The 27,123-nt window shown below is 37.3% G+C and overlaps 2 long non-coding RNA genes and 1 pseudogene across 5 annotated transcripts; 1 reads left to right on the top strand and 2 right to left on the bottom strand.

The window, feature by feature from the left end:
* Window positions 1-795: 795 nt before the first annotated feature.
* Window positions 796-1,872, bottom strand: LOC116402224. Its single transcript, XR_004214680.1, has 3 exons — window positions 1,677-1,872; window positions 959-1,023; window positions 796-866 (listed from the first exon to the last, which is right to left on the bottom strand). It is a non-coding gene; the product is annotated as an uncharacterized LOC116402224 (long non-coding RNA).
* Window positions 1,873-3,721: 1,849 nt separating this feature from the next.
* LOC116402128 lies at window positions 3,722-6,646 on the bottom strand (annotated as a pseudogene).
* Window positions 6,647-17,978: 11,332 nt separating this feature from the next.
* Window positions 17,979-24,555, top strand: LOC116402066. Of its 4 annotated transcripts, none has more exons than XR_004214430.1 (9): window positions 17,979-18,357; window positions 20,551-20,647; window positions 20,723-20,812; window positions 20,899-20,961; window positions 23,418-23,514; window positions 23,590-23,679; window positions 23,766-23,878; window positions 24,061-24,126; window positions 24,216-24,555. It is a non-coding gene; the product is annotated as an uncharacterized LOC116402066 (long non-coding RNA). The 4 variants fall into 4 exon arrangements; XR_004214433.1 differs by having other exon boundaries at window positions 23,418-23,502; XR_004214432.1 differs by having other exon boundaries at window positions 17,980-18,357; window positions 23,766-23,828.
* Window positions 24,556-27,123: the final 2,568 nt, after the last annotated feature.

The following is a 27,123-nucleotide window of genomic DNA, read 5'->3' on the forward strand; positions in this document are numbered from 1 at the left end:
ACCTACCAAAAAGTTCAAAAAAATTGTTGTAGGTGTTCCACCAAACCTTTTGTAAATTACATACATCAATAAACTTACTTCTTATAGGGGGGGGGGGGGGGGGGGAAGAAACTATGTTTTAGGGACAGATGGCTCTAAAGCACACAAACACTCTCCATCTCACTCTCTATCTGTCCTGTATCTAATTTAATCCAGCATTCATTTGGGGCATTGTAGGTTCATATTAAAAAATAGTCATTCATGTCGTGATGCAAAGGCCCTTTTTATGTATCTAGAACTAAAATCACGAAAATCATCGTGGACATGCAGCACAACAAACTGAATATCCATGAAAAGCCTTTGCTAACAAAATGGTTGACAATAATTACTCAGACAAGAGAGAATGACTATAATTAATTAACAGAAGTACAAATCAATATAGGTGCAGCAAACCACCAAGCCCCAACAAAAGAAACAATAAACTTCAATAACAAAAGAAAGGTAGTATCAGGACTATCCTTACCTTGTTATCGAAGAAGATACCTTGGCTCTGGAAAGCCTGATGCTCTGCCTTACAACATTCAATTACCTCAGTACTGTAGTGTTTCTTCAAAGTTTGGGAATCTACCTAAAACATAAAAATATAATATTACAACTTGAAAACCTCCATGTCAGAAACTTTACTTTAATTATCAAACCAGATGCTATGCAAGAATTAGTTAGCAAAAACACAACATAAATAATAATGATATGCTTTGGGGAGGGGATAAAAGCATCTTTCATCTTAGTAATAAGCTTAGCAGTTAGCAATAACCATTATATAAGAAGTTAACACCGGTTTGATTACTTCATAAACTTCAGCTACGAAATCTGGTAAAGAGAAAGACCTAATCCATATTGTTAAAGAGGAAAAGACCAATTCAAATTCCTTTATTCAAACAGGTTAGTATCACATCTCCAAAGGAAAAAACTTACGGACCTCTACGACGAATTTCCTTGAATGATGTAGCGGCACCTTGTTCTTGAAACACAGTTTCATTTATGCTGTGAAAAAATAAGATTGATAAATAAAAACTTTCGGCTACAATTAGCCACATAAAACATAAAGTTGTGACAGGAAAACAAAAGCTAACAGATAATTAACTATACAGTTTGTAGGCCAAAATACCAAAATAGCCCATAATCAAGATCACAACTGAAGCAAACAATAATGTGTAGTTTATCATTTCCAACCAAATAATTCAATAAAAAATAAGGTCAAATGGCCAAATAATATGTCCTTTCACATAAATATTTACTCCTGAATTTTTTGAAGGATAATGTTATCGCTTCTCTCCCACGTTTCACAAAAATTCTTTTACATATTATATTTTTGTTACATATTCCTATTGAAGAATCTCATTTGAGCATTTTGTGGTCAATTTGACTTGAAAGAAACGGTAGAACTTTCAATAAGAAAGAAGCTAGATGCCCTGTTTTTTTGGACTGCTGTTTTTCTCTTCTTATTTTTTTCTTTAACTTGCTGTAAATTGGAGATGTTTTCCATAACTACTTTGGCTTATGTAATTTACCTTCTCCTTAAATGCAACCCTAAATCAAACAAACTAGATGAATAAATTTACACCACAGAAATCCATCCTATGAAGACTAGAGCGGAGAAAGATGGGATAAGGATAAAGCATAGGAAGAGCAAATACCCGATGGGAAGTAAACTGATAAAAAATACTTTGTGTTGAGAGTAATATATCCCGAACCAATTTTCTGCCAGCCATTAAGATTTACCCACTGCAACTCTGCACACAAATATTTTCTTATAAACAATAATTAACACAATCTAATTGGTATCTTATGGATATAAAAGACAGCATGGATCCATATTGGAAGGATTTCAAATTAGTCAACGAACAAAGAATTTGGAAGGATTTGTGATCAACTAAGGAGCTCTCGACTTTCTCCGCTGGAATTTACCTTCCTTGGGTACTTATCGACCAAGAAGCCCACGTAGCAGTTGTGAGATTTTCACGGACTGACTCGTACATTATCGTTCTCAGCACCTCAATAGAGGGTTCCACTTCTCATGGAAAAAGTTCAAGACCTAGGCTTGATCTTTGTAAATGAGAATACATAGAAAGATAAAAATCTAAGATAGAAGAGTTGGGCACAAAAAAAATATATAGAAGATTTCCGCTTGATTTTAGGCAATATCCCAAAAATACCCTATCTTATGGAGCCTTTGTTTTTGTTTAATGGATAAACAAGTCTAGAGGATGAGTAGGAGGTACGAATAATATTGCAAAGATTTTTGGTTCATTTTGCAAAGGAAGAATATTGACAAAGATCATTGATAAGAAACTTTCTAGAATTCTTTTCTCATATGGACCCCGTCCAGAGGACTTGTTTATCCATTAAAAGAGTCATGTTCCTTTAAAAAGAAGTTTCTGATGTAGGCTTTTTATTTGACGTTAGGAGTTATTCCAATAATATCCATCCAGATTCCACTAAAGTTGCATACGTTAGGAGTATTAAAACTGGCTATCCATTAGGGAATTTGAGAGTTATTTCACTAAAGTCCTAATCCTTTATAAAACAATTTTTCACGACAAAAAAAAAGTGAAAGATAAAAAAAAAAAATCAGAACTATGTTGTATTTACAAAATATACAAGTCATTTGGTTATACATTACAATTTCTTTAATTATTTTTGGATTCAATATTTTTGGAGTTTGATTTAGTAAAAAGTTGGACAGTGTATAAAATTTCGTAAAAGAAACTTTTTTTTATATTTATTATTATTATTATTAATATTTTAAAGAAACTAAATACACTATAAGAAATAATATTTATACAAACTCAGAACCACATATATGCATAATGCATATTACAACTCAGAGCAATTTTATTAGTCATAAAAAAAAAAAAAAAACAATGAAGGCATTCTTGTTGTATTATATAATACAATAATACTCATACTCAAAAGTCAAAACATTCATGTGCTTGACTTCACAATTGACAATTGCCTTCCTATTATTTTCCTACATGCCTTAAGGTCTTTCTCTAAAATTACAAACTACTGACGTATTACACCAGAACAACTTAAGCCAACAATGAAGGTTAGATTAATAGATATTGTAATGGAAGTCACTAAGTAGTAATAACATGTTACAACACAAAGGTAAAGCCAAAGATTAATGTTAGTGTTACAGGAAAATTCAGTTAGCTCAACCTCTATATGGAAAAGCCTAAGAAAGCTTAAAAAGCTTAAAGGTCGAGCTATAGTCAGAGAACTCAGAAAGCTATAGAGGATAGCAGAAGAAGATGGACCACTGCACAACTAAAAAATTTGGGAAGAATTTTGTAACAGCCTGTATTTTTTAATATACCTATATAACAAAAACATGGAAAACTTAAGAAATATGAACTTTTACAACTTACACAATTCAACAGAAGCAATTTATTACAAACAATTGTTATGTCAAACTAATCACTACCCTTTATTGAACCTTCTACCTCAAAAGGGAGAATACAAGTCAATTAACGCTAACCTAAACACAATTTAACTAACAAAATTTCTCTGATGCTCTACCAAGATGTCACCAAGCTCTTAAGAAAAAACAATTCAACTGCCAGAGTCATGTCTGATCATGAAGGCTTTAATACTGTTTTCACTCATGAAATGCACTGTTATGAGAGAGCATAGTATTCCTCAAGACCGATGAATGAAAAAGCACAACAAAATCTTTCATTTAAACTTCTTTATTGGCCAATGCAATATTGCTACTTTTACCTCTGGAAGAAGCTATTATGACATCTGGTCTAGGTTTCCTTATAACTTTGTTCATAAGGTGAAGGTATCGATGCCTCATCCCCATCAAAGGGTGCTTCTCTACCAAAAAATCCTTCTTATAAGCCTCCCGAAGAACTACAGTTTGTGTTCTAATCTTGTTTGAGACATAAAATATACCTGGGTGATGAACTATGGCTTTCTTAAACCTATAACCAAACCCCAAATAGTCTCCCAAGCAGAAGATGTTCTCCTTTTCGGTTTTCTTCGAGATCGTAAGATAAAGCAACTCATGGAGAACAGCCACAACCCATTTCTCAGCTTGGTCCGTATTTGGTGCTAGATGGAATGCATTTTCATAGGGCGAAATGTAAGGCAAATCCTGCCACTCCTCCACCCAATTCATCACTTTCTTTTGCAAATCAAAACCCCTCGGGAAACTCATTGGAAATGGAATATGATTTATTTTCCTTCTCCCAAAATTTCCTTCCAGAGATTCCCTTTTCTTCAATTCAGAGACTGCAAGGTCTTTCCTCCAAGAAAGTAGCTCTAATGCAAGAGTTTGTTCACCTGTTAAACAGTCTTTCACACTACAAACTTGAAAATATTCAGGATAACCAGCAAGAAGGGTTGGAATGAACCTATAGGGTAAACCCAAATCCCATTGCAACCTCTCAATAACATATAGGGGAAATTTTCCAACCCCTATGAGCATCAATAGTTTTGCTAACCTCTTCACAACATCATCTCTATGCAGTCGAGAGTTATGAATGGTTGATTCTTCCTTGTGGAGAAGTAAAGCTTGTGAGGTGATTTTGACATGAGGATGGAGACCAAGACTAGGCTGGAATTGGATGAAAACATAAGGGTATAACTCGAAGAACTTGGAGATGGTGGTAGTGGGAACTTTGAGGTTCTGATTAAGCAAAAAGACAAGAAGAAAGTGGAACAGATGTTAAAGGACTCGAAATTATTATATTCTTAAGGGAAATTACTTGTTTGAGGTTTTTCTCTCTTTGAACTGCAAAATCAAGGTATGGATCTCTAACCCATTTGACCTTTGCATCAATGAAAGCACAAATCTGGGTGAAACGATGAGGGATTATAGTAATTTGTAGAATCATAAGCAAGAAAGGTTAGAAAACATTGTCTAGATTGGGAAATAGAAATGGCTGACAATGGGAATCGAGAAGGCTAAACTGACCAAATTAGACAAGAGTTTGTAAAGATCAAATAATCAAAGGAAACGAAAATTCAACTTAGACTCTGCTTGGTGGCTGCTTCAGAATAGAGTCACCCTAACTACCCTTTAAAACTATCACCTGATTTTCCATCTGAAAACACTTTGAAATCAAAGATTAGTACAAAAATACTCAATAAGCAATTCTCATATCAAGCTTTGAAATTCACAGAACTTTCTGTCAAAATTTTTCTAGAAAGAATACTTTCAAAATCAAAATATTGCAAGCAAATAAGTTTTAAAACCTAAATGCTTCAAGCTGAAACTCCTATAATGAATGGTATTTTCATACTTTTTATAACACTAATATTTCAATACTTTCAAATGAAAATTCTTCAATCGGTAAAAAGAACTTTCGATCAACAAATACATCCATACAAACAAAACTTTCAATCATTCAGTTCAAATACAAAGTAGGAAAAATGCATAGTTCATGTAGCCCAGCAGGTATGGCTACCCCTTGGTAAGATCAACAGTTCATTCAATCCGAGATGTCAATTAACAATCGACCACATATGAATCGCCATTTAAAGCATGCAAACAATTTTGAAACTAATTACCTCGATCGACAATCATCCTTGAAAATTCACTTCCTTGGACAAAGATTAACACCTATTGAACTTCCACGAGTGACACTTATCCCTAAGCCAAAAACGCCGCCGCAGCCGGAAACACACACCCAGTCATTGAAAACGTGATCTAGAACTTGTTGTTCGTTCACGCTGGAGTCTCGAACGAAGAAGAAACAATGCTCCTGAAGCCGTACAGAGTGAACGTAGACCGTCGTCGACTACAGAGCTGGGCGTTCGGTGGGTGTGGCCGCTGGAGTGTCGCCGGAGAAGAGGGTCGGCGGCTATTTGATAGAGAAAGGAAGACGACTGATGAGGCTAGTGTCACGTGGTTAAAGTCTGAAGCTAACCATACGTGCGGCACTTGGCTAACTACAATGCCCACGTAGCCAAGTAAGCCTTTTCGGGAAGGGGTAGTGCGCCAAGCACTACACCAACGTGTTGCAGCGAAATTAATTGGGTTGGTTGCAAGACACGAGAGAGGTTGGAAGGATAAGGGAGTTTGGATGGATACGTCTTGGGAATGATACACTGCATTCCAAGAATAGATTAATACACATTTGGGTACAAATATGTTGTCTCTTGCCATGGGGGCCATGGGCAAGGAGACTTGGTATGGCAAGGTGACCTTGCTTGGCTAACACATGCAAAGTTGCAAGGTTGCAAGGCTTGGTACAAATGAGGCCCTCCCTAAGTATTTATAGACCTTCCCCACCGACCTTGGGCCTTAGAAGGTCGGCCAAGGGAGTTTCTAGATGATACAAGATCATTTAGTACATTACAAGGAAGCCTAGAACATTCTAGAGAGGATTAGACCTTTTATGACACTTCTTAACCGTCATAATAGCCTTCTAAAGTGTTCCAGCACGTTTCAGAATCATCCAGCACATTCTGAGGCCTTCTCGGGAGCTTCTCGCGCATTCCAGCACGTTCCAGCACTGTCTAGGGCGTTCTAGAGGCTTCTGAGGCTGTCTAGGTCGAGCATGGGCGAGGCAGCACGCACATGGGCGTGTCTAGGTCCTTCTTGAAGCTTCTGGGAGGTTCTCGGAGCATCTGGAACTGGGGCAGACACGGGGCGAGCGCACTAGGGGGCCACGCGCGCCTGTCGCTGGTGTAGGCTGCGCGCAATGTTAGCATCGGCGAGCGTGCGCGGACGTCGTGCGCGCCATACCTGGGCGAGCATGGGCGGCCGACTGGAGCCCCGCGCGCGGTTGCTTGGCTTGCCTGGCCATACGCATGGGCCCGTGCGCATGGGCCCGATGGTGGGTGCTGGTGTCGGGTGTCACGGACATATTTTTCCAAAGTGTGTTTACCTTTGGTTATATGCTCCGATTATCCCCAGTTTATCTCATCTTTAGTTTCCATGACTAGTTTAGGTGTTTGCTTTTCATTCTAGATCATAAATCTTGGGTGTGACGTTTCGACATTTTCATATGCAAGCCTGCCAGAGCTGAAAATGTTCAAAATGTATTATAGGGGAGACATACCAGTTGAATCCCCGCTCGAGCATTAGTTGTACTCTTTGGAAGCAACCATTTTTCCTTGCAATTGACGGTCTTTAATGCTTATCGTAACGTCTATTTCAATTTATTTCTTTCTTTCCCGCGTTTTATAAATAAAATTTCCCTAAAACGCAAAGGAAGGTTACGACATACGTCGACGTTACCTACAACTCTTGGATTTTTATCGACTGGCTTGTTCGTTGAGTTAGAACAAGTGTCGCACAATCGTCCTTCTCGAGGTTGAAACGCTACGATTGTGACAAGTGGTATCAGAGCCAAATTGGCTGACAGTTTAGACAGAGAGATGTTGACGGTAAAACGAACGGGCAAGACCCATGAAGAACGGTTGGTGGTGATCGAAGAGCAAATGCTCCACCTGAAGGAAGTTTCTGATTCCATCCGATTTATGGAAGAACGACTTGAGAAAGTTGCCAAGAGAGTCGATGTTGTTGATGCGGTGTCTGGTCGCCTGGACGGATTACCCATACATGATTTGTTGGCTAGAGTTGACACGTTAGAGTCACAAATCAGGAAAATTGAAAATGTTCCCTACGAGCGAGGGAACAGTTCATCGGGCTCTGTTGCCCGAATGGAGGAGCGAGTTATAGAGCTAGATAACTCTCAGAAGGATATAATGGAGATGATAAATGGTATGACAGAGGACTTTCGAGCCACCCTGGATGTCGTTAGAAATGAAATCGTAGAGGTGAACACGAAGGTGAACCTTACAATGCGAGCGTTGGCCAATCAAGCTCCAGCTGGAGGAGCGATTACAATTGGCAAGATAAAGATCCCAGAACCCAAGCCCTTCTGTGAGGCAAGGGATGCAAAGGCATTGGAAAACTTTATCTTCGATATTGAGCGGTATTTTAAAGCCACAAACACCGTGGCGGAGGAAGCCAAAGTGACATTGGTGACCATGCATCTATCTGAGGATGCAAAGTTATGGTGGAGGTTCCAATATATTGACATTCAAGAAGGGCGTTGCGTAATAGACACTTGGGACAGTTTGAAGAGAGAACTTCGCTCACAGTTTTTCCCCGAGAATGTTGAGATTCTGGCTCGATGGAAACTATGGGAATTAAAGCACACTGGAACCATTCGGTAATATGTGAAGTAATTTGCGGGGCTGATGTTAGACATATCTGATATGACCGAGAAGGACAAAATCTTCAGTTTTGTTGAAGGGTTAAAATCATGGGCAAGGACTGAGTTATACGAACAGAGAGTTCAAGACCTTGCGTCAGCCTATGCAACAGCTGAGCGTTTGTTTGATCTGTCTAGTGACGCTCAGGAGACGAGACGTCAATAAAGCTCTTCACCTGGGAGAGATCAAAACAGCCGATCAAATTCTTCCGAAGCTGTCAGTGGAAGTAGAAGTCCCGGTAGAGACCGCAAGCCTTTCCAGTCAAATACGAGGAACATGGGGCAAAGGCCCAATAGTCAGAGGACATCTCACACTCCTATCAGTTGCTACATTTGTAACGGACTACATCGGGCAAGGGAATGCCCAGATAAAGCTGTCTTCTATGCCTTTCGATCCTCTTTAGCTGCAGACTCAGATGACACGTCGAGTTAACCAGAGAAAGAAGTTGGGCAAGTAGAAGGAGTTCAGAATGTTAGAGTGGGAGCCATAAGACTCTTGTCGTCCCTTCAGAAGAAACCGGGAGAGACAAGTGGTCTTACTAAAAGGGGCCTAATATATGTTGACACCTGGATCAACCGAAAGCATGCAAAGGCACTATGGTTGACTCCAGTGCCACTCATAATTTTATAACAGTGGTCGAAGCCAAACGACTAAACCTTCATTGGAAGAAGGGTACGGGAAAAATGAAGGTCGTAAATTCTAGAGCTCCACCTATCGTTGGGATAGTGAAACGGACAGCGATACAGTTGGAAGGATTGAGCGATTTCGTTGATTTTGTGGTTATAGGCATGGATGACTTTGACGTAGTCCTCGAAATGGAATTCCTTCTCGAACATCAAGTGATCATAATGCCTGCAGCCAAATGTCTGATGATCACGGGGTCTACCCCCACCGTTGTGCAGACAGACCTTCGGCAACCCAAAGGATTGAGAATGATCTCGGCCATGCAACTGAGAGAGGGTCGTGTTCAGAAAGACACAAGGTGTGTCATGAAGAGATGTGGTGATGGGAAACGTGATAGTTGTATGACGCAGTCAGAGTCGTCTAAACTCCGAAGACAGTCAAGGAGATTGTCGGGTGCAGGATTCACTAGACCTGCAAAAGCTCCGTATCAAGCACAAGACTGCTTATGGAAGGAAGAGAAGGGACGGTTGAGTGTCGACAGCCGTGTCCTGAAGCAAGCCCCGAGGAGAGGGACAATTCTTGGGTCCGTGAGTGTGACCCAACCTATTAAAGCTTACGCTGAGGTGTGTAGTCATGCGTTGAGTGGTGCCTAACTGTAGAATAGACACCCTATCGCATTTGAGGGTCAGAAGAAGAGTGCCACAGAGGGCAATTATACGGTGTTTGAAGAAGAAACGTTGGCCATAGCAACCAGTCTGAAGGATGGGCGACAATGTTCCCATAGATCAACTTTTGTTAGAGAGATGAACAACGACGTTGCCAGCCAGTTTGGTACTCGGCCAAATATGAGTTCGAATCAAGTAAGGAGACGAAGAGTCGTGCTCAAACTTTATTTTGGGTCAGAACGTAAGAGAAGCAATCATGGGACTCCACATGTGTCGGCTCATACACAGGCATGTCAAGCTAATGGCCCAATGCGAGACACGTCAAAAGAATCCATGAAGGACAATTCTGTCGCTCATGATGGCATGAGTTTGATGAAGGTCGGCAAGTTAGTGCAAAAGAACAGGGGTCATTCGTTAGAGGCAACACAACCTGGTGTTACAGCTATGAAGAAATCATCAACTGACAGAAGCCCAACAGAGAGTGTTGGTGACGGACAACATGTATTGTCGCATCTTGTCGGTTTCCCTTGTATGAAGAAGGAGCCTCAGACTCATAACGTTGCAGAGAAGTGGAAGCGAACATCAGACACTGTTCGAGTCAATCTAGAGAAAGTCTCGAAGTGGCCGAAAAGATGGGCAGATGGGAAGCATCGCCCCCTGGACCTTCATGTGGAAGGTCAGGATATCATGACGTCGCGACCTAAACAGATGCGGTTTCTGAAGATGCAAAGATCTTCACCTCGTGAGAAGACACGAGGGACAAGCAGAAGCTGAAGAAGTCCTCGCTAAGGAACTTAGGACAATTAGAAGACCCATGGGGAGGATACACAAGTTCGTGGTGAAGCAAAAGAGCCTCCTCACGGAATAAGCTTGTAGAAGACGTACCAAAGATCGTGAAGCGTGAAGACAGAAGATCGAAGGATTCCAGCTTTGCCAGTCGATGGGGACGTCAACTGTTTAAGTTGGGGAGTGTGCCACGGACATATTTTTCCAAAGTGTGTTTACCTTTGGTTATATGCTCCGATTACCCCCAGTTTATCTCATCTTTAGTTTCCATAACTAGTTTAGGTGTTTGCTTTTCATTCTAGGTCATAAAGCTTGGGTGTGACGTTTCGGCATTTTCATATGCAAGCCTGCCAGAGCTGAAAATGTTCAAAATGTATTATAGGGGAGGCATACCAGTTGAATCCCCGCTCGAGCATTAGTTGTACTCTTTGCAAGCAACCCTTTTCGTGGCACGCATGCGGGGCCTGTGAGCTGTCCTCGAGAGGTGCCTGCCAATGTCGTGGGCATATGTCTTGGTCACCCTTGGGTTGTCTCGGGACCACGTTGGGCTACTCCTGGGCCATGCTAAGGAGTCGTGGCACGTATTGGCGCAATTTTGCGGGTGATTTTTGGGGTCAAAGCTTCACATGTGACATCAGGCTTACTTCTTTTCATTTCTTTCTTTTTTCTTCTTCTTTCTTTTTCCTGTTTTAAATTTTATCTCTAAACCAAACTCCAACTAACTTTAATTTATGTTTAGGAACTTGTAATTTTGGAGTACAATATAAGTATAATTGTTTGTGTTATATTGTTTTTTTTATTATTATTACTATTAAAAATAGCCAAATTAATTAAAATATTTATAAGGTATTTTAAAATTCGATATTCGATAGATCGATCAATGTCACTAAACATATAAGGGCTTATCAATATCTATTATTAATATAATCTAGTAAATATTTTGTCGAATTTATTATTTGTGACAGTTTTTTTCTATTCTTTTTTACATATATTCAATATATAAAATATCAATTTTTTGAAAATTTCATATAGGATTATTAACAAGTTTAACAAATAGATAAAATGATTTTCAACATTATTCTAATACTATGCTTTAAATTATGTAAGAGATAAATCTCTATAAATCGTGGATGAATTATTTTAGAATGGAAAACAATACAAAAATGTGAGTGTTGAGCAAGAAACTTTGACCAATTAAATTACGTCACATCATCACAGTAAATAATGATGATTATACTTTTGTTTGAGTTTGGATAATTAAGTTACACAACCCAACCCAATTCAGATCCAACAAAACAAATGGGCTTAAGCCCAAGTCCAAGAATCAAATGGGCCCAAGTCCAAACTCATCTTGCAAATGGGCTCAAATTCAAGCCCAACAAGCAAATGGGCTCAGGTTCAAGCCCAATAAGCAAATGACCCCAAGTTCACCTAAAGCCCATGAAATGTCTATAAATAGAGACCACTGTCATTCATTTTAAAAGGGGTCTTTGGTTGAAAGAAGAATTGAAGCTCTGAAGAATTGAAGATTCAAACTTCTACAAGCTCTCAAGACGTGCAAGTTCGTATCAACTTCGAGATCAACAACTTCTGAAAGATTGAAGACTTGGAAGATTAAACTTTTCTTGGATTCCAGAAGATCGAAGTTCAAATCAACGTGCAACTACAACATCCTGAAGATCGAAGATCAAAAAGTTCTAAGTTTTAACTTGTATTCGAGAAAAAACATCAAAAGAGTAAATACTAGAGGTTGTATTCACAATATTCTTTAATATATAAAGTTCAACTCCACGAAATACATTTCTTCAAAATCTCGTGTGAACAGTTTGACACGTCCAGTGAGACAATCTCTACCTTTCATCTCTTTCTCTTTTGAAGAACATCTAAAGAAATCATGTCGATTGACGAACAAATGACATCGGCAAGCAGCCAAATACTCACTGCCGCTCAAGGGAGACTCAATCTTCTGAGGAAATGCCATCCTTTGAGGCCGCAAAGAACATTTGGGAGCAACTGTCCAAGCCACCAAAAGGTGGAATTATAGTCGAAGAAAATCCTGTGATTGACGAACAAATTTCCTCCTGTGAACGCTCGAATGAGAAGATGCCTCATCCAAATATCATGTCGATTATGGTGACTGACGTGGATACAAGTGAAGACATAATGACTGAGCTTAAAAAGAAGATCAACAGGCTCATGAAGGTCGTTGAAGAAAAGGATAATGAGATTGCATCTCTCAAGAATCACATCGAACGTCATGATGCTGTTGAATCAAGTCATACACATACTATCAAAAATACTGACAAAAGGAAGACAATTATGCAAGAAAGTCAACCACAAAATTCAACCTCAATTGCATCAATATCTATTCAGCAATTGCAGGAGATGATTGCAAACTCCATCAAAACTCAATATGATGGACTTGCTCAAACTCTCTCTCTATATTCCAAACCATATACGAAGAGGATCGACAATCTCATAATGCCGAATGGATACCAACCACCCAAGTTCCAACAGTTTGATGGAAAGGGTAACCCAAGACAACACGTTGCTCACTTCATTGAAACATGTGAAACTCCTAGTACGAGAGGAGATTTGTTGATAAAGCAGTTCGTTCGAACTCTGAAAGGAAACGCCTTCAAATGGTACATCGACCTGGAACATGAATCCATTGATAGTTGGGAGTAACTTGAGGGGGACTTTCTCAATCGCTTTTACAGCACCCAGCGTATCGTCAGCATGATGGAGTTGACAAATAGCAAATAGCGAAAGAGGGAGCCAGTCATCAACTACATAAACCGATGGAGAGCTCTAAGCCTGGATTGCAAAGACAAGCTCATAGAAATGTCTGTAGTCGAGATGTGCACCCAAGGCATGCATTGGGAACTTCTCTATATTTTGCAGGGGATAAAACCACGCACGTTTGAAGAGTTGGCGACTCGTGCCCATGATATGGAACTAAGTATCACTCGTAGAGGAGCAAAAGATTTTTTGGTTCAAAAAATGAGGAGTGACAAGAATTAAATTGATGACACTAAAAAGATTACAGATAGTGTCATAAATGAGTCTATGGTTGTTCATGCAACCCCTTTGAAATCTTTCTCTAAAAGAAAAGAAACAAAATTTGAAGGAAAGCATGATAGAGAGGAAAAGCGACGCCCTTAAAGAAAGACAAGAAAAATTTTATCCATTTCCTGACTCTGATGTTGCAGACATGTTAGAGCAGCTGTTAGAGAAGCAACTTATTCAACTGCCAGAATGCAAACGACCGAAACAAGCAGAGAAAGTAGATGATCCTAACTACTGCAAGTACCATCGGGTCATTAGTCATCCTGTTGGAAAGTGTTTCGTGTTGAAGGAGCTGATTATAAAGTTGGCTCGTGAAAAGAAGATCGAGTTAGATATGGATGAAGTAGCTCAGACAAATCATGTTGCAATTGAGATGACTTCAAGTGTTCCGCCATCAACACACCTTTATGATTAATGGAAAAACTTGGTCCAGTTTGGGACTTTTGAACCTGTACATGTTCGATTCCAACAAAGGATCGTGACAAAGAAATCTCAAAACAAAGAAAAGCCTATTGAAGATGATTGCGAAGGATGGATAGTCATGACTCGTAAAAAGGGGAGACAATCAATTTTCGTACAAACGAAGTCGCACTTCCATCAGAAGCATGGAAAAGGAAGCAACTCTCGTAAAAATGAGAAAAGAAATAAGATGTGGAAGTCTAAGCCTATCAAAGGAAAAGACGAGGACTTCATCCGACATCGACGGTCGATAACTTTGAAAGAATTTCTCCCAAGAAGCTTCCTTGATGATCATCCAAAGAAAGTATTAGAAGTCCTTGCATGTCATGTTGTCAGTATAACAGAAGTCGACAACAATTATGCATCTTCTGAAGAAATCGACAATTCAAATGAAATTAAGCAAAGGACTTTTGTCTTTGATCGTATCAAGCCTTCAATTACTCAATCTTCAATTTTTCAAAGATTGAGTATGACCATGAAAGAAGAAGAAAACCAATGTTTAACATCTACTTCCACTCAAACTTTAGCTTTCAAAAGGCTAAGTATCTCCACATCAAAGAAATATCAACCTTCAACATCTGTTTTTGATAGACTAAAATGACAAGTGATCAACATGAAAAAGAGATGAAAACTTTGAAGGTAAAATCACTTCATGAAGAAAATAATGGCGAGAAGATACGCAGTTGTGTCTCATCACGCATGAAGAGGAAGTTATTTGTTGACATAAACACAGAAGGTCCCTTGATCGTGAAGCCAAAAATTATTATATTCACCAATTCTACAAATGAAGAAGGTGAACAAATTTTTTACGAAAATATTTGTTAAATGTGTAAAGCTCCTTATCGCAAGAGCCTAAATTGCATGATGCTCTTAGTCCACAAGAGCTTAAAAGGTGAATGACAAAAAAAAAAAAAAAAAAAACAACAACTCAATTGAACTACGTTATGACTTGATCTCTGTGTTATAAAAAGGATACGTAGGCAGCTTAAAGTTTACTTTAAGTTCAGTCGCACGAAAAAAAAAATTATGCTTCATCGTGATGATGTAATCTCAATAGAAAATGAAATTCATGAGCAGTTACAACAGAAAAGAAATGGGACAAATGGGGCAAAGTCAAAGTAGCGAGCTCTACCTTTTCTCGCAAGTGTTGCAGCTGAAAAGATATTCATCTTCATCTTCTCTCAAGTGTTGCAGCTGAAAGGATCTTTATCTTCACCTTCTCCATGTGTTGCAGCCGAGAGGATTCATCTTCACCTTCTCCATGTGTTGCAGTCGGAAGGATTTATCTTCATCTTCTCCATGTGTTGCAGCCGAGAGGATTCATCTTCATCTTTTCCATGTGTTGCAGCCGAGAGGATTCCTCTTCTCCCACGTATTACAGCCGAGAGGATTCATTTTCATCTTCTCCCACGTGTTATAGTCAAAAGGATTCATCTTCATCTTCATCTTCTCCCACGTGCTGTAGCCAAAAGGATTCATCATCATCTTCTCCCACGTGTTGCAGACGAGAAGATCATCATTTTCATCTCCTAGGTGTTGCAGTCGTTATCATCTGCATCTCCGATGTGTTGCAACCGTCATCATCTACATCCCTGATGTGCCACTCCGACATCATCTGCATCTTCGAACGTCATGATATGTCGCTGTTGTCACCATCTGCATCTTCGACGTGTCGCAACCGTCACCATCTGCATCTTCGACGTGTCGCAGTCGTCAGAATCTCCATCTGCATGTGTTGCAGTCATCATCATCTGCATCTCTGGTGTGTTGCAATTGTCATCATCTGCATCTTCAATGTGTTGCAGGCGTCATCATCTGTATCTTCGATGTGGCTGTCACCATCAGAATCTTCGACGTGTCGCAGCCGTTAGAATCTTCATCTCCATGTATTGCAGTCATCACCATCTGCATCTTTGATGTGTTGCAGTTGTCATCATCTGCATCTTCGATGTGGCCGTCATTATCTTCGATGTGTCGCAGCCGTCACCATCTACATTTTCGATGTGTCGCAGCCATCAGAATCTCCATCTCCATGTGTTACAGTCATCATCATCTGCATCTCTGATGTGTCGCAGCCATCATCATCTGCATCTTCGATGCGGTCGTCATCATCTTTGATGTGCCGCAGTCGTCACCATCTGCATCTTCGACGTGTCGCAGTCATCAAAATCTCCATCTCCATCTTCGATGTACGAATCTTCATCTCCATCTTCGTCTTCCATGTGCTCCAGTTGGTCGAATCTCCATCTCCATTTTCGTCTTCGATGTGTCGCAGTCGATTGGATCTCCATCTTCGATGTGTTGCAGCCGATCGGATCTCCATCTCCATCTTCGATATGTGGATCTTCATCTCCATCTCGGTCTTTCATGTGCTGCAGTCGGTCGAATCTCCATCTCCATTTCTGTCTTTGATGTGCCGCAGTCGATTGGATCTATATTTACATTTTTGTCTTCGATGTGTTGCAGTCGATCAGATCTCCATCTCCATTTTCGTCTTCGATGTGTCGCAGCCGATCGGATCTCCATCTCTATTTTCGTCTTCGATGTGTTACAGCCGATCGGATCTCCATCTCCATTTTTGTCTTCGATCAAGCTTGGTGTGCTCCACCATATAAATTGACCAAACTTCGTATAACATTTTAATCACACTTATGTCCAAATGCATAGTATGATTAAATTGACATATTAACTAGAACCAAATCCAAGAACAAATTCACTTATTTCAGCTTATCGTTTTCGAGATTCACCCATCATATAAACGTGCACAAATCTCTAAAAGGAGACATTTGTTGAGCAAGAAATTTTGACCAATTAAATTACGCCACATCATCACAATAAATATGATGATGATTATACTTTTGTTTGAGTTTGGATAATTAAGTTTACTCAACCCAACTCAATTCATATCCAACAAAAAAAATGGGCTCAAGCCCAAGTCGAATAAGCAGATGGGCCCAAGTTCAAACTCAACTCACAAATGGGCTCAAGTCCAAGCCCAACAATCAAATGGGCCCAAGTCCAAGTCTAGCAAGCAAATGAGCCCAAGTTCACCTAAAGCCCATGAAATTTCTCTATAAATAGAGACCATTGCCATTCATTTTAAAAGGGGTCTTTGGTTGAATAAAGAATTGAACCTCTGAAGTACTGAAGAATTGAAGATTCAAACTTCTACAAGCTCTCAAGACGTCCAAGTTCATATCAACCTGGAGATCAACAACTTCTGAAAGTTGGAAGATTAAACTTTCCTTGGATTCCATAAGATCGAAGTTCAAATCAACTTGCAACTACAATATCCTAAAGTTTAAATATATTTAGTAGTTGCAAGTTGATTTATTCGAAATCTCGTGTGAACAGTGAGAATATGGTTAACCAAGTTTAAATATATAATGCAACAATACAAACGTAGTGACCATAATCACAAAATTTAAACCGAACTCAAACAACACATGAACATAAAATAAAAAGCAACATACCAACATTGTTTACTATCGAATAATAGTCCAAATCAAATCATGGATTGGTCAAACATTATCTTTAGGAGAATATTACAAAGAAAAAAAAGTATGAAAAAGTGCATTTATAAAATATTATTATAACTAAACTAAAAGTATTTTCTTGAATAACCTAAAAAAACTCATTTTTGTTTAACATTTTTTCTAAAAACTTCTTAAAATAAAAACACAATCGTGTTTTAAAATATATATTTTAAAAAATATTTATACGTACAAATTTCTTTTGTTTGTTATATATACTAAAAAATATTTTTATAAAAAATCTTCAAGACTAATCGATGACAACGATCGTCGGAGTTGATTATTGGAAGTTCGTCGATGGAGTCACTAGAGATGGTGGTGGGAGATTGGCCGACCATGATCATTGAAGATTAGCCTAAACTCAAAAGATAAATAATTTTTTTGTAATAAAAGTAAACTAACCTTTGACTGAACAATTTTCTCTATTCCTTTTGACTTATTTTGGATTTTTTTTCTTTTTCAAAATAAGAATGGTCACTTTGATTCTCAATTTTGTCGGATTATAATAATTTATACTCAAACACATATTATAATAACTCGTACTATAATAGTTAGTGAAGACCGCGAAACAGATGCACGGGAAGATTTTGAATGGCCGTGTTCTTAAGGCTGCTATAGCGACTGATAATGGTCGCGCCGCTGAGTTTATAAGGAAGAGGGTTTATAAGGATAAGAGTAGGTGCTACGAGTGCGGCGCAATTGATGGGCATTTGTCTTATGAATGCCCTAAAAATCAATTGGGCCAAGGGAGCGACCAGAACCGAAGCGGGTAAGAAGGGGTGGAGTTGGTGCTAGGCACGAGGAGGATTGGGGATCGGATGTTGGAGAAGGGTTTGAGGATGACAATTGGGCCTCGGTGGTGGACGGAGATGCAGACCAGAGACTCCTGACTGGCGGTGAGAACATTGTAGAGAAGAAAAAAGAGAAGAAAGCAAGTTATTTCAGTGACGAGAGCGACGAAGATGATTAACTGAGCCTGTCTCTTTGGGAAGAGTTTGTAAAAGGTACGTGGTTTTTACTATTGTATTGTTTTTATCTGCCGTTCCATTATATTTTGAACCTCTATTTCTGGTTGATTTTGGTGCATGATTTTTGGGTGGCATTGTTAGATGAGATAAAGCTTACAGAGTTTAGATTTTGGGCTGCCGGGTGCGATAAGTAATAATGAGTTACAGGTATGTAGTCTACACTTCATGGTAATGTCAGGAGTAGTCAGGATTGGAATACTAACTCTTAACCTATGGCACTTGCTCTCCACCAATAGGTTAGTAATTGAAACTAGAAATGTTATGTTGAATTCAAAGACTCTCTTTGGAGAGCTGAAATGTATGAGTTTAATTACAAATCGGCTCTAAAACGCTGAATCCAACCATTGGTTATTGATTACATTACATTACGCTGAATTCCCATATCATGATCTCGGCGTTTAATGCCAAGGGCTTGATTTCCCAATGTGCCAAGACTTGTCCAAAGGATTCTTTGATCAAACATTATTGTTATTATTATTCTTTTTGAGGAGACATTTCTTTTATCAGAAACATATAAATAATTTCATTGATGGGATGAAATTACAAAAGAGCACATATGCTGCGACAGATTACAAAGATTATTCCATTGTGATATAAGAGAAGTAAGATTGTAATAATGAAAGTGTGGGGTGAATTTACACCAAGTGAAGGTTGTATACAAAAGATGATCGAAAAGTGAGTGAAGTCGGATTCCTTATCTTTGAAAGTACAATGGTGGCATTTGTTTCAGATGAGCCAAAAGAGAACTCTTCACTAAGATTAGATGAAAAGCAAGGGTGGGGAACTCCAGAAAACCCAAGGGACTTGGGAGAAAAATCAATCCAATGACATCAATAGATAATGAGAGTGAAGTCATTACTTAAACCTTTAAAGTGGATACACGTTCACCAATTTTAAGGTTCATACCTTGTGGTTTGGATCAGTGTTAGGTGGTCTGCTCTCTTCTAGTTAGCATCATAGTTCAACATTTTAACCTAATATATTGTAATCCTCTTCTTTCTACTGACTATTTGTCCATTTAGGCACATTTTCTAATAATTTTGCTTTTAGTTTTGTTTGTTTTCTTCTGTTCAAAGACTAGGAAAGAAAAAGTAGTTTTCAAGAACATTTTTATCAATTGTTCAAAGAAGTTTAGTCATAAGTAATTTTCATAAGCATAATTTTGTGAAACAAAATTGTTGCCAAATAGAGGCTTAAGTTTTTTTAGCTTTCAACTTGACTTTGTGATCAATCTCTTCATGTTTGAAAGAAGAAGGCATTTGCCACATTTTAGCTTTCTCCCCTTTACCACTTTGTTTTAGTGGAGCTACGTGAGGAAAAGGTGCCATGTCTCTGAACTATTTTAATTTATCATTCATATAATTTCTTACTTCTAAATCTCTGATGTACCCAGCAAAAAATATTGCTAATATATTTGAATCTATCTATTCTATAACTTATATTCTTGCACTTTCAATGCTTTGATCATAGTCACAAGATGTGTGTGGAAACAACAAAATGCAACCTTAAACATATTGGGTTAAATCGATATCACTGATTTCATCTTTTGATTATCACTGATTCATCTATAATTTTGGCTGGATCCATGATCTTCCTAACTCATAGTAGTATATGTTTATCATAACCAATACGTCTTATTGTCGTTACAACATCTTTGTGGGTTTTTGTTATTGTTTTGCTTTGTTTTAGTTGTTGGTTTATTTGACTAGTGACTTACATGAGATTTAGTCTACCTTGACATTTCTCATAACACGACCCGTCCTTGTCTTCTGAGCTAAGAGGATCAGGCTTAGTCAAGTCTACCGTCACATTTCAATTTAATGATCTATTATGTTTGATTTTTCGTGAATTTGTGTTACTTAATGATCTATTTTGTTTCTCGCTTATCAAATAATTGGAATTAAGAGGAGATTTGTTTAACATTTGATGAGAATGGTGATGCGTTAAAGATTCGACTTTATTGCCAAGTGTCTTCATGAGATTATGTCTTTCGGTAGTGTTGAAAGAGCTGCTGTTTCTAATTTTGGTTTATTTCTTGTTATGGGAGATTGGTTTAAGATATGGAATAAATGTAGTTCATTTCAGGGTAATAATGTTGCAAAGCTTTTTAATATTCCTTCACACAACCATGGTTCCCTGTATTCAGTCACCTTTATTTTCTTGTGGCAGGCTACATTAAGATATATCAAGGTTGGAGACCAAAGTTGAGAGGCTAAAGTCGGTAGTACAAGTTAAAGATAGGGAGATTGCAACAGTTACACGAATAGTACAATCTCGAGACTTGTCTAAATTCTATGATTTCTCTCTATTTAACATTGAACAAGGAAGTTCTTTTCCACAGGAAGCCAAAGGTAAGGCTGCTTTTAAAGCTCAAATTGACAAGCTACAGTAGGAAAATGTTGAACTCCAGAGAAGGGTTATTGGCAATCAGGTTATGGTAGTTGGATGCTGTGAGATAGATACTAGTTTCTATGTAATAATTTTAGTACTAATGTTGTTTTCTGTTTGTGTGCAAAGCAAGTAAGAACTCAACAAATACATGAGATGAAGAAGAAAGAAAAGGAGTACATCAAATTGCAGGTGAGAACCTTTTAGTTATTTTTCGGTTCTAGGCTCAAGTTGGACTCTGTTAGAGGTGTTTATTATTTACAGCTGAGATAGGAGCTTTTGTATGTCTAAACCAAGTCTTAAGGGAGAAAAAGAAAGAATTCCTACCAAACCCTTCCACCAAGACCATAGAATTCCCTTGAAGAGGCAGAATACATAATCATCAGTCTAAAGCTTACAGTACTCAAGAGACAAAAGAGTTGAATTGAAATGTTCATCATGTTTGAAATGCCAACAAAGTTAAATGGTAGATGAGATGTGTTGAATTCGTGATTGACTCAAAGTAAGTTCATCAACAATACGTAATATTTTCTTCTTCTTGTGTTCTTATTACAGTTTCTTTTTAATTTCTCAGTATTTCTGTGCTTACTAGGGGTGAGTAGAGATCTTATACATCTTAGATTGGTATTTCCAAGTGCTGTACTTTCGTACTTTTAAAGTATTTCATTTGGATGTCATCTACCTCTAAGCCTAAACGCTACAATGACAATGGAAGATATTAGGCTGTGCAGTAGGTGATAAATTTCAGGTTTCTCTTAGGGTGGAATTAGAAGAGAATCTAGGTGTTTTGTACACAGAAAAAGAGAGGGAATATAAATGATGATTGATCCTGTAAGCAAATAATGTGTTGTTTTGTTAAGGAGTCAAAGGGAATTTAGATGAATGGGAAGGACAGGTTGGAAGGAGTGATTAGATTTATGAAATTTATGGACCAAGTTACCGTGGGGGGGAATTACGTTGAATGGTTTGTCCAATTAAAAATTTCCATTACTTTTATGGTACCCTTATTGTCACCATTCGTCTCTTTTTCTATCACTCGAGATCCCTTCCTTGCCTTGCCTTTATCCAAATTATTGTCTATTTCTTGTAGCCAGTGAGTCCATCTAGCTTTGCTTAAAAATGTTAATTACCAAAACTTTAACTACGCCCTAATAATGCCTTTTATTGTTTGTTTTTGTTTTTGTTTTTTTTTTTCTTTTTTGATTTAACAGTTAAAATCTATGTGTTGGTATAACGTACCACAACGTATCTATTCTTATATTGCTATATCTTATTTACTTCAAATCAATGTCTTACGAGCTAACATCTTATTTCATGAATATACGCACTTACATTCTCACTTAGCGTGGCTCTTTTTTCATATTTCAAACTCACAAGTGAGAAAGAGTGTTGGATGTTATGTTAAATTTACTCTCTTATCCATTAGCTTAAGCTTCTATATGTATTGGTGCTTTCTTGATACACTCAAATATTTCTCTTTTATTACTTGTTTTCTCAACTGATATGTATCATAAGACCTTTTACATGTCTTCATCAACATGATACTTAAAATACAAAGCTCAACCTCTTTTTTGCCACTCCATGGCATGAGTATCCTGGCCCATTAGTCATTTTTCTTGAAAACTTAAACCAGGTTATGGAAGGCATATTTGAGAGTGTTTTTAGAAACTAGTTAACAAAATTGATTTTTACTAATAAATGTTTTGTTAAAAGTGATTTTCATGGCATATTAACGTTCGTTTGTGTCTATACTTTTAAAAGTGATTTTGTAACATAAAAAGTAATTTCCAATGACTCGAAAACATGTTTGGAACTTAACAGAGGTAGGAAAAATTCAAATGCAAAAATAGACATGGTATGTTGGCTTGTCTGATTCTTACTTGTTTTCTTTTATTTATTTTTTTGAAAAATTTGATGAGATATGACATTAGTTTGTTGTTGATTGTTCTATCATTATGGTTTTGATCTTAACTATCTTTTTCTCTCTCTCTTTGGTCTTTTGTGTTGCTTTTGATTCTATATGTTCTTAATTTTAATGTCTTGGGTCTTTGTCGGTGGTGGAGATTAGAGATGCTTGTGTTCTGAAGAAGATAATGGAAGAATTTTTTATTTGTATTATGTGAGATTGTTTTGAGTTTCATTTTGCATTTGTTGGAATGGAAAGAAAAATTACTCTGTTATCCATGCTTAGTTAAGTTTTAGTTAAGTCTACCTTGACATTTCTCATAACACGACCCGTCCTTGTCTTCTGAGCTAAGAGGATCAGGCTTAGTCAAGTCTACCGTCACATTTCAATTTAATGATCTATTATGTTTGATTTTTCGTGAATTTGTGTTACTTAATGATCTATTTTGTTTCTCGCTTATCAAATAATTGGAATTAAGAGGAGATTTGTTTAACATTTGATGAGAATGGTGATGCGTTAAAGATTCGATTTTATTGCCAAGTGTCTTCGTGAGATTATGTCTTTCGGTAGTGTTGAAAGAGCTGCTGTTTCTAATTTTGGTTCATTTCTTGTTATGGGAGATTGGTTTAAGATATGGAATAAATGTAGTTCATTTCAGGGTAATAATGTTGCAAAGCTTTTTAATATTCCTTCACACAACCATGGTTCCTTGTATTCAGTCACCTTTATTTTCTTGTGGCAGGCTACATTAAGATATATCAAGGTTGGAGACCAAAGTTGAGAGGCTAAAGTCGGTAGTACAAGTTAAAGATATGGAGATTGCAACAGTTACACGAATAGTACAATCTCGAGACTTGCCTAAATTCTATGATTTCTCTCTATTTAACATTGAACAAGGAAGTTCTTTTCCACAGGAAGCCAAAGGTAAGGCTGCTTTTAAAGCTCAAATTGACAAGCTACAGTAGGAAAATGTTGAACTCCAGAGAAGGGTTATTGGCAATCAGGTTATGGTAGTTGGATGCTGTGAGATAGATACTAGTTTCTATGTAATAATTTTAGTACTAATGTTGTTTTCTGTTTGTGTGCAAAGCAAGTAGGAACTCAACAAATACATGAGGTGAAGAAGAAAGAAAAGGAGTACATCAAATTGTGTGTGAGATACCTTTTAGTTATTTTTCGGTTCTAGGCTCAAGTTGGATTCAGGTTAGATAGGAGTTTTTGTATGTCTAAACCAAGTCAAGTCTTAATGGAGAAAAAGAAAGAATCTATATCAGGAACGGAGATAATGAATTTGCTACAAGTATATTTTAGTTATTTATCAATATTTTACCCATAATGGATCATTCCTTTCATTTACTGGCTTTTGTAATGTATGATATGAACAGAAAGAAGGGTGACGACGTGGAACTTGGAATGGCAAGAAAACTGATAACGATTTCTATAAAAGGATAGTATGTTAAAACCTCTATTTTAAATGTCTGTGCATGAGCATGATTGTTAGTGGTTAAATAAAATATTCTCATAATTGTCTCATGGTTAGGTGGATGCTTATGAAGTTAAAATTCAAGAATTGACGTCAGAGAATGCTGATTTAAAGACATTGACCAGTAAATGCAGGTTTGCAACAATTTTGTTATTGTCTGTGTTTTAAGTTTACTAAATTTTTATCAAATAAATTTTGGAAGGGGTGGTGAGCATGCAATAAAACAAGTTTGTAGAATGCATCTATTCCGTCTTATTAATTTTGTGATATTGAGGTTTTTTGCCATTCTTTTATTGAATTATTTTTGTGAATTTTAATTCTTGAAGTTCATTGTTTTATTGGTTTATTTGATAGACAAAAAAACCCCCTAAATTTGTATCAGATATGGTTTTAGTAATTTGTTTTCTTAAGATTCATCCCTTACATTTTGTTTAGTTAATTATTCCTTGTTTGGTATAATTAATTTTTTTTGAATTATTTGTTTGTTTTTATTTTTATTTTTTTGTTTGAAAGAGCTTTTGTGATCAAATTTCTTTAACTTTGTTTGATCGATGATGAATGAATGAGAATAGAGGAAGGCCATAGTAGTTCGCAAACTAAATGAAATGACATGTTTAACACTACTCATGCATTGTTGATACTACAAACTGAAGAACATTAGGTTTTCTTATAATGGACTTGAGATATGCGGCATCTTTTGGAAACATTACATTTTTTTCAGTCAGTTATGCAAGCATGACTGGTATTTTTGAATCTCATTAGTCTATTCGTAGACATTTGACCCTTCTGGATGTTTATAATTGTAGTTTGTGTTTACTCCATTTATTCATTTGATTTTCAGAATATTTGTACAAGTTATATTTTATTTCTTCCTTATTAAACATAATTGATTTTCTTTTTTGAACTTGGCCTACACAAGCCTGAGATACTTAAGGGCACACAAGCCTGAGATACTTAAGGGCATACATGATATGTCACGTTTCTACTTTTAAGGACATCAATGATTAATCAACCATAATTAGGAAGAGCTTTAGAACTTAAAATCCAGAACTCAAATAAACATATATCCTTCTACAAAGTTGATGAAAAACGTCTTGTTATTCATACCTAAAATTTTCAACTTCAGATTCCAACGGATGAACTCTACAGCCCTCTGGAAGTCCATATTGTTCAGAACCACCTGTATTCTGACCTTTCTTGCTTTCTACCGCCAAAACGCAACTCTCCGTTACTCAAATTAAATAAAAAACCCCAACTTAGAAAATAGACTCAAAATGAAAACTTTTAAGACTAATTTCACTCAAAACACTCGAGTGGATTGTGAGAAACTTAATACTAAATTTGGCCTATTTATAGAGTTCATTGCATGAGTACAAGTTGACACCTCATCCTTGCTTAAATTCACCTTAAACCTTCTTAGGGAACCTCCTACTTACTTTACACCTTAAAATGCATGCTAACAAGGTTTTACACCTCACTAAAACCTTAAACCGCTTGCCCTTATCATGCCACATAGTTGTCCAAAACGCATAGTTAACTTCCAAGGTCATCTCACCTAGTTTCTCGCCCAAACTACATAACCCAACTTAGAAAAGTTATAACTTAAAATCCATAACTCTTTTGACAAAACTTTCTTCTACAAAGTTTCTCTAAATGTGTTTTCTTCCCTAAAAAATTTTTCCTGAAATTTTGAGGGAAGAAAACGCCAAACGATGCGTTCTGTAGCGTTCTAAGAGTGTAGCTTGCTCAGATTCACTCGCAAACTGACCCTCTTGCCTTCTTTTGTCCAAACGTCAACTTTCTCATATCCAAAACGCCCAGCAACCTTCTTCAATAAACTAGACTCAAATTATGAATTTTCAAGTCTAGATTGAGTGTAATTTTCCGAGTTGTGAGAAACTCCTTTCTGAAGTTAGCTAAAACACCTAACCTCTTTAATCCTTCTTTCTTGCCAACCTTAAACACTCAAAACCTTTTCTAACCTCTAAAACCATTTTGCCAAGTCAACCCAATACGCCCTAAAAGTACTATTCTTTGATATTGAACCAAAAACTTTCCTTCTTTCAAACCTCTTAAACTCTTTGAAAAAGACTACACTACCCAAAGTTTGGGTCTTACATAAGAAGAAAGAAGAAGATAGACTCAAGATATAAAAATAAGGAAGTTAATCATCTCGAAAGAAAAGATATAAGGAGAATTTCATTTTGATGCCTCTTGATCTTTAACTCATCTTCGCTATTCCTTTCTACCTCTTTCCCCTTTATGTGGAAAGACCTGGTTGGATAGCCATAGGTCCAAGGTTTCTAGTCTTTTTACTAGTTTGGAAAAGCCAACTAATTCAGTTTAGTAGAGGTGTAAAACGGAGATTGCTTGAGTTCGACGAATGAAAGAGAGCTCGTACCCGCAACTTTTCCTTGATTCTGCACTCTTGTGGGTAATAGGCTTTCCTTCCTTGTCGTAGGTTCCTTTTGTTGGGTCTTTTTCCTTCCCTCCTTCTTACTTGTTCATCATACCATAGTAATAAGAATTTCTTAGAAATAAGCTACTTTCTCTCCTTCAACTACTGATCAATTAGAACCTCGCGTCTGCACGCACCTTGTTTTTAGGACTTTAGGAAATGGAAGAATGTCAAATCGAATAATTTGACTTTATGTACACTAGAGGATGAGTAGGAGGTACGAAGAATATTGCAAAGATTCTTGGTTCATTTTACAAAGGAAGAATATTGACAAAGATCATAGATAAGAAACTTTCTAGAATTCTTTTCTCATATGGACCCCGTCCAGAGGACTTGTTTATCCATTAAAAGAGTCATGTTCCTTTAAAAAGAAGTTTCTGATGTAGGCTTTTTATTTGACGTTAGGAGTTATTCCAATAATATCCATCCAGATTCAACTAAAGTTGCATACGTTAGGAGTATTAAAACTGGCTATCCATTAGGGAATTTGAGAGTTATTTCACTAAA

This window comes from Cucumis sativus, chromosome 2 (genome assembly GCF_000004075.3).
Source record: "Cucumis sativus cultivar 9930 chromosome 2, Cucumber_9930_V3, whole genome shotgun sequence".
Lineage (NCBI taxonomy): Eukaryota > Viridiplantae > Streptophyta > Magnoliopsida > Cucurbitales > Cucurbitaceae > Cucumis > Cucumis sativus.